This window comes from Mus caroli, chromosome 4 (genome assembly GCF_900094665.2).
Source record: "Mus caroli chromosome 4, CAROLI_EIJ_v1.1, whole genome shotgun sequence".
In the NCBI taxonomy this organism is placed as follows: domain Eukaryota; kingdom Metazoa; phylum Chordata; class Mammalia; order Rodentia; family Muridae; genus Mus; species Mus caroli.
The window spans coordinates 121,224,166-121,235,379 of record NC_034573.1 but is presented as its reverse complement, the minus strand read 5'-3'; the positions used below and the strand labels follow the sequence as shown (position 1 = coordinate 121,235,379).

Genomic DNA, 11,214 nt, shown 5'->3' with positions numbered 1-11,214 from the left:
AAAGTTGTGACCCCCAACTCTCCCGCACAGCACACCCTCCATATCAGCATAGAGATGTGTTGGGGATTGGTTCTAATGCTTTGAATCAATCTGGCCTCCAAATCTGGATTCCTCATGTCCAAATGCTGAAGGTCCTTGTCCCCAGTTGGTTTTTGGTTGGTCAATAAAGAGCCATAAACCAATGGCTGGGCAGGTAGACTGAAGCAGGACTTTTGGATTTGCACAAGCTAGAGACTGGAAGAGAGGAAGGAGGGAGAGATCACCATGATGAAGAAGAAGAAAGACCAGACCTAAAGGTCCGCCGACATGTGAGAACCAGGGAAAGTGGCCACATGGGCCACTTCACCAGTTGTGTTTGGGGTAGCAGAGATGAAATATAGATTTTAAAAGATGTTAACTCAGGAGAACCAGAGGGGAGAGTTTGCTAGCAGGGGGAAGGATAAGAGCTGCCCAGTCTTTGAGCTAGTCAAGGCATATTAAAATTAACTGACATGTGTGTATCTTTCATTCACAAATCCAGAGGGCTCTGGTGGGAGCTGGGAGTACGACCCACCGGGAGCACAAAGTGGTTGGTTTAGCTAAACTCACTGTTATTAACTGGTGTGTGTGTGTGTGTGTGTGTCTTTCATTCACGAATACAAATAGCTCTGGGAGGTGTGTGCATGTGTGTGACCCATCAGAAGCATAGAGCAGTTAGCTAAACTACTGCTACAAGATCCAAGTCCACATCTTGTGTGTCCGTAAGACTGTGGGTCACTTCTCCCAATACTTCCTTTCTTTTTTTTTAATTAGGTATTTTCCTCATTTACATTTCCAATGCTATCCCAAACGTCCCCCATACCCTCCCCACCACACACCTACCCACCCACTCCCACTTTTTGGCCCTGGCGTTCCCCTGTACTGGGGCATATAAAGTTTGCAAGACCAATGGGCCTCTCTTTCCAGTGATGGCCAACTAGGCCATCTTTTGATACATATGCAGCTAGAGTCAAGAGCTCCTGGGTACTGGTTAGTTCATATTGATGTTCCACCTATAGGGTTGCAGATCCCTTTAGCTCCTTGGGTATTTTCTCTAGCTCCTCCATTGGGGGCCCTGTGATCCATCCGATAGCTGACTGTGAGCATCCACTTATGTGTTTGCTAGACCCCGGCATAGTCTCACAAGAGACAGCTATATCAGGGTCCTATCAGCAAAATCTTGCTAGTGTATGCAATGGTGTCAGCGTTTGGAGGCTGATTATGGGATGGATCCCTGGATATGGCAAAAAATATGGAACACTTCACGAATTTGCATGTCATCCTTGCGCAGGGGCCATGCTAATCTTCTCTTAGTGCCAATTTTAGTATATGTGCTGCCGAAGTGAGCACCATACTGCCTACCATAGGCAGGCAATACCCAAGGCCAGCTCCAGGGGGCTTGTTATGGATTCTCTGAGATGACAGTATCACAGTGTTGTCAGCCAGGATGATAGCAGGTAGAACAGTTATGTGGGTGATAAACTTCTTCTTGACACAGTGGAGCAGGGCCCCTGTCCAGTAAGAAAGCTGCTGACTGGGAATCAAATTCACCTACCCCTTCCTGTCATGAGCCCCCAGCTCTCTCTGTTCATGCTCTCAGGACAGTATTTGACCTCTGTCCTCACCTGCCTTGTTTTCTAATCTGATTTAGAATATGAGCAGAGGCCCTGCGAGCCCTAGCTTATGATCTCTAAGTCCCAGGCATAATGGAGGAAGGCAATGTGACCCAATGGTTAGACCACAGACTTTTGTAACTCTGTCCGATTCGTCCACTTTTTTTGCTGGGACACCTTGAGAAGATTGCTTGACTTCTCTGAGCTTAGTCCCTTACATGTGAATTGAAGATTTCTATGGGGGCAGAGCCAATGGTTTAATGCGGGAAGCTGTGTGTGTTGTAAGTTGGAAGAGGGATGAGTTACCTTCCATTTTCTCTGTTGGGGCCAGTGGTTTCTCTGACTAAGGAGTACCTGAGTGGGTGGCTCCATACCCTGGCTTCTTACTGGTGGAACCATGAGCCAGGAGTAGCCTGGGGTCTGCAGCCAGCTGTATACTGACACAAGCAGGTGACATCATCTTTGCGAGCCTCCCCAAACTCTCCTGCTCACAGGGAAGTGAATTGTGAACTCTGACTGAACTGTGGCAGGGACTTGACAAAGCATGGCCACCATGTGCCTCGGATTATCCTCCATGTGTGTGGGGGGGTGGGGCTTTATGGAGGCAGTGACGGTCTCTACAGTGCAGGATGCTGTGGGGACTCTAGGGCCTGCGGAGTATGAACAGTCTAGGCACAGTAAGCTGTGGGCACACGGGAACAGCAAACTGGCATGCTTGTTCTCGCTATTATTTTTCTGCTGGGGGACAACGCTGTGTCCTGTGTGAGAGCACAGAGTCCTCAGCACCGGTCCAGTCCACAGCTCAGGTCCAGTCCATAACACAGGTCCAGTCTGCAGCCCAGGTCCAGGCACAGTTGAGGGCTGACACTGGATTGTGAAAAGTGAACAGGAACTTGGCAATGTGCTGTCTGCATTAGAAGCCACCACTACTTCTGAGCTGCGTGACTACCAATGAGTGTACCAACTTCTCTGATCTTCAACACTGTCGGTAACACGGGAGAGGTGGCAGCTACAGCACCTGCTTTCCAGGGATGCTGAAATAACTGTTCTCAGTCCCGACTCTTGCATTTAACTGCTGGGACACGATGGGAAGACTGGGAACTCTGTCTATGGGATGCATAAGTATAGGGAAGCAAACTCCACATGATGCACGTAGCATGGTGTCTAGCACCTGTGAAAGCCCAGCCACAGAGTGCCTCTGAAGTCACCCTTTCTGCCACCACCTCCTTTATAGCTGAAACTGGCCAAAGTCATTATTGCATGAGGCATTTGGGAACAAGATAATTCATGGCTGTACTAAATTATGCAGGGCGGACCATTAGGGAAGAAACGACGTATAATAAAGAGCTAATGGGGCGGGACAGAGGGGGAGTGTCCCAGGAGCCAATGAGGAGGAGGGAGGATGTGACGGGATGGGAGGATGGGAGTTGCTCCAGTCTCAATGTGAGTGACATATCTGTATCAGGAAGTGACCATAGAATGTAAACACAGATGTAAAATAGCACCTGACTCACTGGGTCCCCAGGTGGGAGCTCTGCCTGTGACTGCCTCTCCTCTTTCTCTCCATTCAGGACAAGCACATATTCTCCCCATGGCTTCCATGTGGATGTGATAGTCAGGAAGGGTGTGGATATGCTGCAGTAACAAACAGCCTTCCCCCCAAGAAGTATCATGGCCCATCCTTAGTCCCTGCAGACACAGGGGGAGAGGGTGCTGGCTTCTCAGAGGCATAGCAGCTTTCCCTGAGGGAGGTGCTTAGGGTGTCATCATCTCAGTGTGTATGTAAGTATGTCACAGGGAAGAGGGGACAGAAGTATTAGGCTCTGACTCCCAGGTGCCCCTACCCGGAAGGGACACCCCCCTCTCCACTCACCTCCATATCATTGGCCATTGCAGAGTCAATGGCCACCCCTGAGACAAAGGCCCTAGGGATGCATGTCCTCTTGTGTGCCTAAAGGAGGACTGGACCCTGGTCCTGCACCTGTGCAGATTCAGAGTTGAGACTTTCAACCTCACACTGTACTGTGACCAGCTCTGTTTCCTGACATCCCTTGGGAATTATCCATTTCATTAATGACTTCTAATTTATTTAATGAATGTTCCATTGGTACAATTTAGATGGCTTCTTTTTTATGGTTGTAAGTAATACCACAATTACTGTTTTATTCTCTAGTCATCCTCCAGGTTTCCATTCTTGTTAGAATTGTCTCTAGGGAGACACTGGGAGAGACAGCTCCAAGTCCTAAAAGCTCACACCTGGGGTTTGCAGAGTGAATAACTGTGGTTGGCTGAATGACCAGGTCATTCTGAATGGCACAGTCACTGGGGTCCCAGGTATGTCCCTAAGAAGTGTTGCTGAATAAGCAATCTGGGGTCAGGGACACCCTGCATGGATGTGCTGTTATCTGGAGCCTCCCTTCTTGGTCACCCTTGTGGAAAGTGGAAACTTGACCTCATCCTACTCAGCTACTCAGTTATCAGTGAGCAGCACTGGGAGGTGTGTGTGTGTGTGTGGTGCTGTCACCAGGGCAACCCCATCCACAAGGCTGAGGCGGGAGGCAGCACGACAGGAGAGAAGCAGGGCAGGCATCCATTCACCTAATGTAGCTGCAGCTTGCAGGGATACAGGAAAGGGACTGGGTCCTTCCTAAGGTTATACTTGATTTCCAGATGTCTGGCAGATCAGGATGGATGTTGGCAAAATCATTCATGTGGGACTTCTAGGTTGAAAACAAATAAAGGTAAGAAAAGTCACCTGTCTCCTGTTCTGAGAGAGGGTGGGTGAGGATGGCCAGTGTCCAGGAGAAGCAGGATGTGGTCCATGAGGGAGAGCAGAGCAACCCTGACATCTCCTCTTGTCCCTCAGGAGGTAAAGCCACACCTTTGATCATCACCTTCTGAGCCTGGTATCCAGTCCTTCCAGACATCTGAAATACACTGTTCTAGCCCCTGCCCACCCCACCCCTCCTCATCTCTGTCACTTCCTTCCCCCTGATGGCCCTAGACCTACCTGTGACATCCCTTGAACACAACCATTGGCAAAGGACTCAGCCTCCTCAACAGGTCAGGATCTGGGAGATGAAGGATTTGCCAGGGCAGGGGCCAGTTGGGAGACAGAGAGCCCATCAAGCTACCTGTCTCTGTTGCCCTTGAACTGAGCATGTGTGGGTATAATGGAGGAGCGTCTCTCATTCCGTTGCCTAACCTGGGGCCACAGTCTGTACCCCAAGAAACCGTGTTTAGCCTCCAATCCTTGACAACGGTCATTTTTTTTTTTAAAGATTTTCCAACTTGGCCAAATGGGGAAGGAGCCCACAGAGATCCATTGACCTTCCTAAGTCTATCTTCAGAGTCCTGAGTGAGTTTAAGGTTTAACCAGAGGAATAAGGATGTGACGAAGCAGTCTTGGTCAAGGAGTGGCCCCAGACCTGTTATTGTCAAATGATCGTCATTGTAAGGTTGTGAATCTCTTTCCTTCAGACAAGGGTTTTGGGGAGAAGCTGTGGCTGACGTAGACTTGAGATTTCAGCATGAGATTCCTGGGGGGATTCCAGTTTCTTAAGGTCCTTTTTTTTGAGTGTTTCTTTAGAATATATTCTATTCTGCCAGGTCAGTTACAAGTCTTACGCAAAGGAGGGGGGCAACCAGAAGAAATGCACAGAGAGAATGCCTTGAGTTCAGGGTAGGGAGACAGATGATGGGCTCTCTGAGATACCTGAGGAGGGTCCAGCTTTGCAGAAGTCCTAGTCTTCTAGAAGTTTCCTGGGTCACCCCCCACCCACTGAAACACCTCTCACTCCATGTGCAGTCTCCATTTACCATACTGAAATGAATGGGTCTCCGCTACTTGCCGTGTTATGACTCATCCACCCAGGAAACCTATTTATTTTTGAAACCACTTTTTAAAAAAAGCACCCTTTCCAACAATGAGTGTGTCTGCTTGGAGAGGCCTTGTCAATGAGAGGAGTGAGGCATTTGCAAAGCGATGTGGAAATTAAACCCGCAATCTGGGCACATGCTTGTTTGACAAGTGATAATTAACCGCTGACAATATAATTTCAGTTTGGATGCAAATGCGTTTTTCATTAAAAAGTCATCAAGGAAGAAGATGTATGAATGGCCCGAGAGTGCCGGAGGAGGCTCTCCATACCCTTCGTCATCAAAGGAATGTGATGAGAGCCACCAGGTGATGCCATCAGGTCCCTGTTATGAAGGCTAAAATTAGAAAGACTAAAGATAACAAGTGTTGGTGAGGACACAGACCGAACCGTCACATGGTGTCTTAGGTACTTTTCCAGTTGCCGGGCTGAAACACCTGACCAAAACAACTTAAGAAAGGACGAGTTTATTTTGGCTCACAGTTCAGGGGTGCAGTTCATCATGGCAGGGACATCATGGTGGCAAAGGCACAGGGTGACTGCCACGTTGTGCTCATGGTTAGGGAGCAGATGGAGGTAAACACTAGAGCCCAGATAGCTCTTTCCTTTTCATACACTGAGCCTCCCCAGCAGTTAAGGAAGGTTTCCTGCTCAGTTAACCCCATCTGGATAACCCCTCCCAGGCACGAGTAAAGCTTGGTCTTCTAGGCTATCTCAGGTCCTGTCTAGCTGACAGTTTCAACCATGACACGTGAGGTTCCTGGGAACACAGTGTTTGGTGAAGACAGTGGAAAACCCTGAGGGACCAAGCACCTACCTTTGTGTGCCTCAAGTGTTCCATCCTTTCTTCAAACTATGACGAGGATAAAGTCAGTTCATGGGCTGCAAGACTGAACTCTTTCAGCTGGGGCATGGCTGCATCAGTGGAGTGTTTGCCCATCGTGCGTGAAGCTTGGAGTTTGGTCCCTTGTAGTGTATAAGGCAGGGGTGGTGCTGCAGGCTGTATATCTCAGGACGCGAGGGAAGAAAAGCTCAGGGCCAGCCCAGGCTACCTAGCTATCACTAGTTCAAAGAGGAGGGAGAAGAGGAGGAAGAGGAGGAGGAGGAGGAAAGGGAAGAGACGAGGGAAGGGAAAGGAAGGAAAGAAAGAAAAGAACTCTCACAGCTGTATTCGTTACAACATTCACCAAACTGATCAGCTCAGATCATAAATAATATTAGGTCATCTTCATCCCTCCTTTCCAGAGACCAGCTGGCTCCTCCTCCGTAGTCAGCCTGTGCCGTGTCTAGGTTCTGTCCATGAAGGGGACTCTGTGACACTGAGTGAGGATTTGTTTCCAGACCCCCTGAAGGTCACACTCTTCTGGGGACAGACCTATGCAAACCCAAGCTTCTGGTACGATGATTGATAGCCTCAAGCCTCCAATCCCTTAACCCGGGATTCCCTCTGTCAGTGGGAAAAGCGCACCGTGCACCGCGCACCGCGACAGACCACGTGCTATGTCTGCCCACACTCTCCCTTTAAAAGGAGCTGCTGGCACCACCACTATGACTTTCTCATTGGCTTTTAGAGCTCTTTGCTTTAAGAGCAATTTGTGCAGATCAAGGCTGCTTTGAAGCATGCAGCCAAGTCAAGAGGAAGGCTTCCCACCTCCCTGCTGGGCGCCAGCCTTTCTCCAGCCTGCCCTCTCTCTGGAAGCAGCAGATATATTTCTTCCCTTTGCAGACACTGCCTGGAAGCACAGCGCTTGGGTGTCAGTGAGACCGGTTCCTGTCAGGGAGCAGGGGTAGCCCCCTCATGACCCTTCTTGTAGTGGGAACCTGGGTCCAAATGGAGGTGCCATTTCTTCAGGGTCTGGTTCAGCAGGAGTTCCACGAAGCCCTATTCCATAGAGGGTAAGAGTGTTCTAGTCTTAAGGCATCTGGTGGAGACAGAAAGTCAGGCAGATATGAGGGTACAGCGGAACTAGAGTGACTATAGATGCCAGAGGAATGTGGCTTGTCTCTCAAGCGAAGCTGAGCTGAAAGGCAGTTTAAGAAGCACACAGATAGGAACAAACTCCACTCCCTCAACTAGTGTTTATTAAAAATACTATTTTTATTTATTCTTTGAAAATTCTATGCATGTATACAATATTTATTGGTCTTACCTAGTCCCAACTACCTCACTGTAGCTCTCCCCCCACCCCCTGAGGATCCACCAAGCTACCTACTAAGGCCAGCCCAGGATGGCCATGTGCAAATGAGCCTGAGGCCCATTCACTGGGGCACTGGCGAGCTACCAGTGGCCACATTCTCCAAAGAAAATGAGACTCCTTCTCTCAGCAACCATCAACTGTCAAGAGCTCCTCAGATAGGGGTGAAACCTCTCAAGCGCCCCTCCTGCATCCATACTGGGCTTACAACCGGCTTGGTCCAGTTACTGGCAGGTAACTGGAGCTTCTGCAAGTTGCTAAATGCACCAGCCTCATTACAGCCAGAGCATAGTATTCCAGAGCTGTCTTCTCTATTTGCCTGCTCTTATATTCTTTTTATGGCAGGGGCAGGATTTGAGACAAGCTTTCAGTGTGTAGCCCTGGCTGTCCTGGAACTCACTCTGTAGACCTGGCTGGCCTTGAACTCAGATCTGCCTGCCTCTGCCTCCCGAGTGCAGGAATTAAAGGTGTACACCACCACTGCCTGGCTCCAGCTCTTACATTCTTTCTGCTTATCCTTCCATGATGTTCTCTGAGCCTTGGATCCAGACACACTCACCCATGTTCTCCTGGGCACCTACTGTGAGCCAGATGCTGCATCAAAGACACAACAAGAAGGTTCAGAGAGGGAGCCTTGATAAATCCTAACCTCCATCTGGAGTGATCCTGACTCCATCCAAGGCTCCTCCTCATATCATGGGGAGTATCCTACTTAGTTAAGGAGGATGACCAAGTGAGAAGAATTTCCCTGGTCTCCTGAACCCCTGTCATCTGAATTCTCCCAACCGGAGCTCTGTCTCCAACCTTGGGCTCTTCCTGATTGACCACAGAGATAACATCAAGCTCTTTCCCATCTCAGGCCACCCAACAAGCCTTCCTATGTCTGTATTCATTGCATCTCTCTGTAGTTAATTTGTGAGGAGACAGTGGAAGTATGTTATTTAAACAGCGATTATTAAAATCATGCTGAGGGGTTGCTACATAATAGCTAATTATCTGCGACCTAATTGGGAAAACAATACGTTTGGTTGTGTTTAGCTTCTGAGTTACTCCTGAGGAGCGGGTGCTGCCCTTGCTGCACGAGAGGTATTTGTTCAATCACATTCTCATTTTCTCCAAGGTGTTGTCCCTTCTCTGATTGGCTAATGTTCCTTTGTCAAGAAGCAGGGCTTCCTACTCACACCCTCCTTTCCCTCACATCCTCTCAGGACACATGGCGCCATTTGTCCATTGATTTGTACAAAACTCCACCTGCTTCCTGTGTGCTGTGGTTTGAAGGTGAAATGTCCCCCAAAAGCTCAGGATCATGTGTTTGAACATTTGGTCTTTTGCTAGTGGCCCTGTTTGGGAAGGTTGTGGCACCTTTAGGAAGTGGAGCCTTGCTGGAAGAAGTGAGTTCCTGGGTGGGGACTGTGGAGCTTAGCCACACTTCCTGTTATTTCTGTGTTTCCTATGAGTAGATGTGATGTGATTAGCCAGCCTCCTTGTTCTAGTTTGCTTTTCTATTGCTGTGATAAAAACAAACAAGTAGCCAGGCAGTGGTGGCGCATACCTTTAATCCCACTTGGGAGGCAGAGGCAGGCGGATTTCTGAGTTTGAGACCAGCCTGGTCTACAGAGTGAGTTCCAGGACAGCCAGGGCTACACAGGGAAACCCTGTCTCGAAAAAACAAAACAAAACAAAACAAAACAAAACAAAACAAAACAAAACAAAACAAAACAAAAACAAGCAAAAACAAGCAAAAACTGAGGGCAGGTGCAAGCTTTGATTTTCCAAAACCTACTTTTACTATGGGTACTTAAAGGCTTTAACCTCCCTTCTAGCCCACCACCCACCAGAGGTAGTGGAAAAGAAAGGTTTTTAGGATATGGGGGAAGTGAACCTGTTTAGAAATTATTCTTTGGAGCAAACCCCATCTGTGTTGTCAGGAAATCAGCAGCTCAGTTCACAGGAGTCAGCAGCAGCAGCAGCTTGATCCATTCACAAACATTTCACGAATATACCAGAGTTTCAGTTAAGTAGTGTCAGGTTAGCAAACACGAATTAGCAGCGGTGGCAGGACCTAGCAGAAAGAGCCAGGCCTCAGCCAAATCGGCATGAGTCAGCAGGAGGAACCAAGACCACCAGGGACGCCAGGAGAAAGAAGTTCTTTTCCATGCCTCTCTCAATGAAGGGAAGATTGGCAAAGATTTGAGACCAAAAAGCATTGCAAAGCTAGCTACGCAAGCCTGCCGCCATCACTGTTCATTGAATCCTATTTATACTCCTTCCAAACATCATGGGTCCTCCACAGGTCTTTGTAGGAGGAATAGAAAGACCCTGCTGCCAGGGCAGTGGCCCTTCCACATAAACATTGGTAAACAGTGGGCCTGTGCAACTTCTGCATTAGGGCCAAACTGAAGCCTGCCCTGAGAGCCTAGAGATTGGTGATGAAGTCAATGACAGCCAATGGGGAACTGTCACTTGGAGGACACGCTTGCTTGGGACCAATGGGATGTGGGTGGAGGGTATAAAACGCTCCCCAAGAATTAATAAATGAGCTTGCTACCACATTCTCACCTGCTCCCAGAGTCTGAGCCCCTGATTCTGTGCCTTCTCACCCACTGCCCTCAAAGTTGACTCTGGGCAGTAAGGAAAACTCAAGACAATAGGTCGTGCCTCGGCACATGAGTTGTCTTAACAAAACTCTGCTTGAGTCTGTATCAGCTGACATCACTCTGCCAATCAGCCTGAGTCTGTGGAAGTGTCCGGGGATCCATCCCATAATCAGCCTCCAAATGCTGACACCATTGCATACACTAGCAAGATTTTGCTGAAAGGACCCTGATATAGCTGTCTCTTGTGAAGCTATGCTGGGGTCTAGCAAACACAGAAGTGGATGCTCACAGTCAGCTATTGGATGGATCACAGGGCCCCCCCCCAATGGAGGAGCTAGAGAAAGTACCCAAGGAGCTAAAGGGATCTGCAACCCTATAGGTGGAACAACAATATGAACTAACCAGTACCCCCTGGAGCTTGTGTCTCTAGCTGCATATGTATCAGAAGATGGCCTAGTCGGCCATCATTGTAAAGAGAAGCCCATTGGTCTTGCAAACTTTATATACCTCAGTACAAGGGAACTCCAGGGCCAAGAAGTGGGAGTGGGTGGGTAGGGGAGTGGGGGGAGGGTATGGGGGACATTTGGAATCGCATTAGAAATGTAAATGAAGAAAATACCTAATAAAAAATAGACATTATGAAAAAAAAAAAAGAAGAAGAAGCCACCCGCACACCACCAGAAGGTTTTTTGGTGCATTTCTCTATATCCAGTCATGATAAATGGAACTCAGCTATGAATGTAAGGTGAACCAATTCATATGTATTGGTAAGGAAGAATCCATCACGTATCCTCTCAAGTGTCTGCTTTAGCAAAACCTCCTTTCACCTGTGTCCACTTCAGGAAAACACTCCTTCACATGTTTGCTCTAGCAAACCACCATCTGACACAACTGGCTTTCCACAGAAACCATA

At 48.5% G+C, this 11,214-nt stretch overlaps 1 non-coding gene across 1 annotated transcript; it reads right to left on the bottom strand.

The window, feature by feature from the left end:
- Positions 1-1,264: 1,264 nt before the first annotated feature.
- On the bottom strand, positions 1,265-1,368 carry LOC115031079. The gene has a single exon (XR_003836644.1). It is a non-coding gene; the product is annotated as a U6 spliceosomal RNA (small nuclear RNA).
- Positions 1,369-11,214: the final 9,846 nt, after the last annotated feature.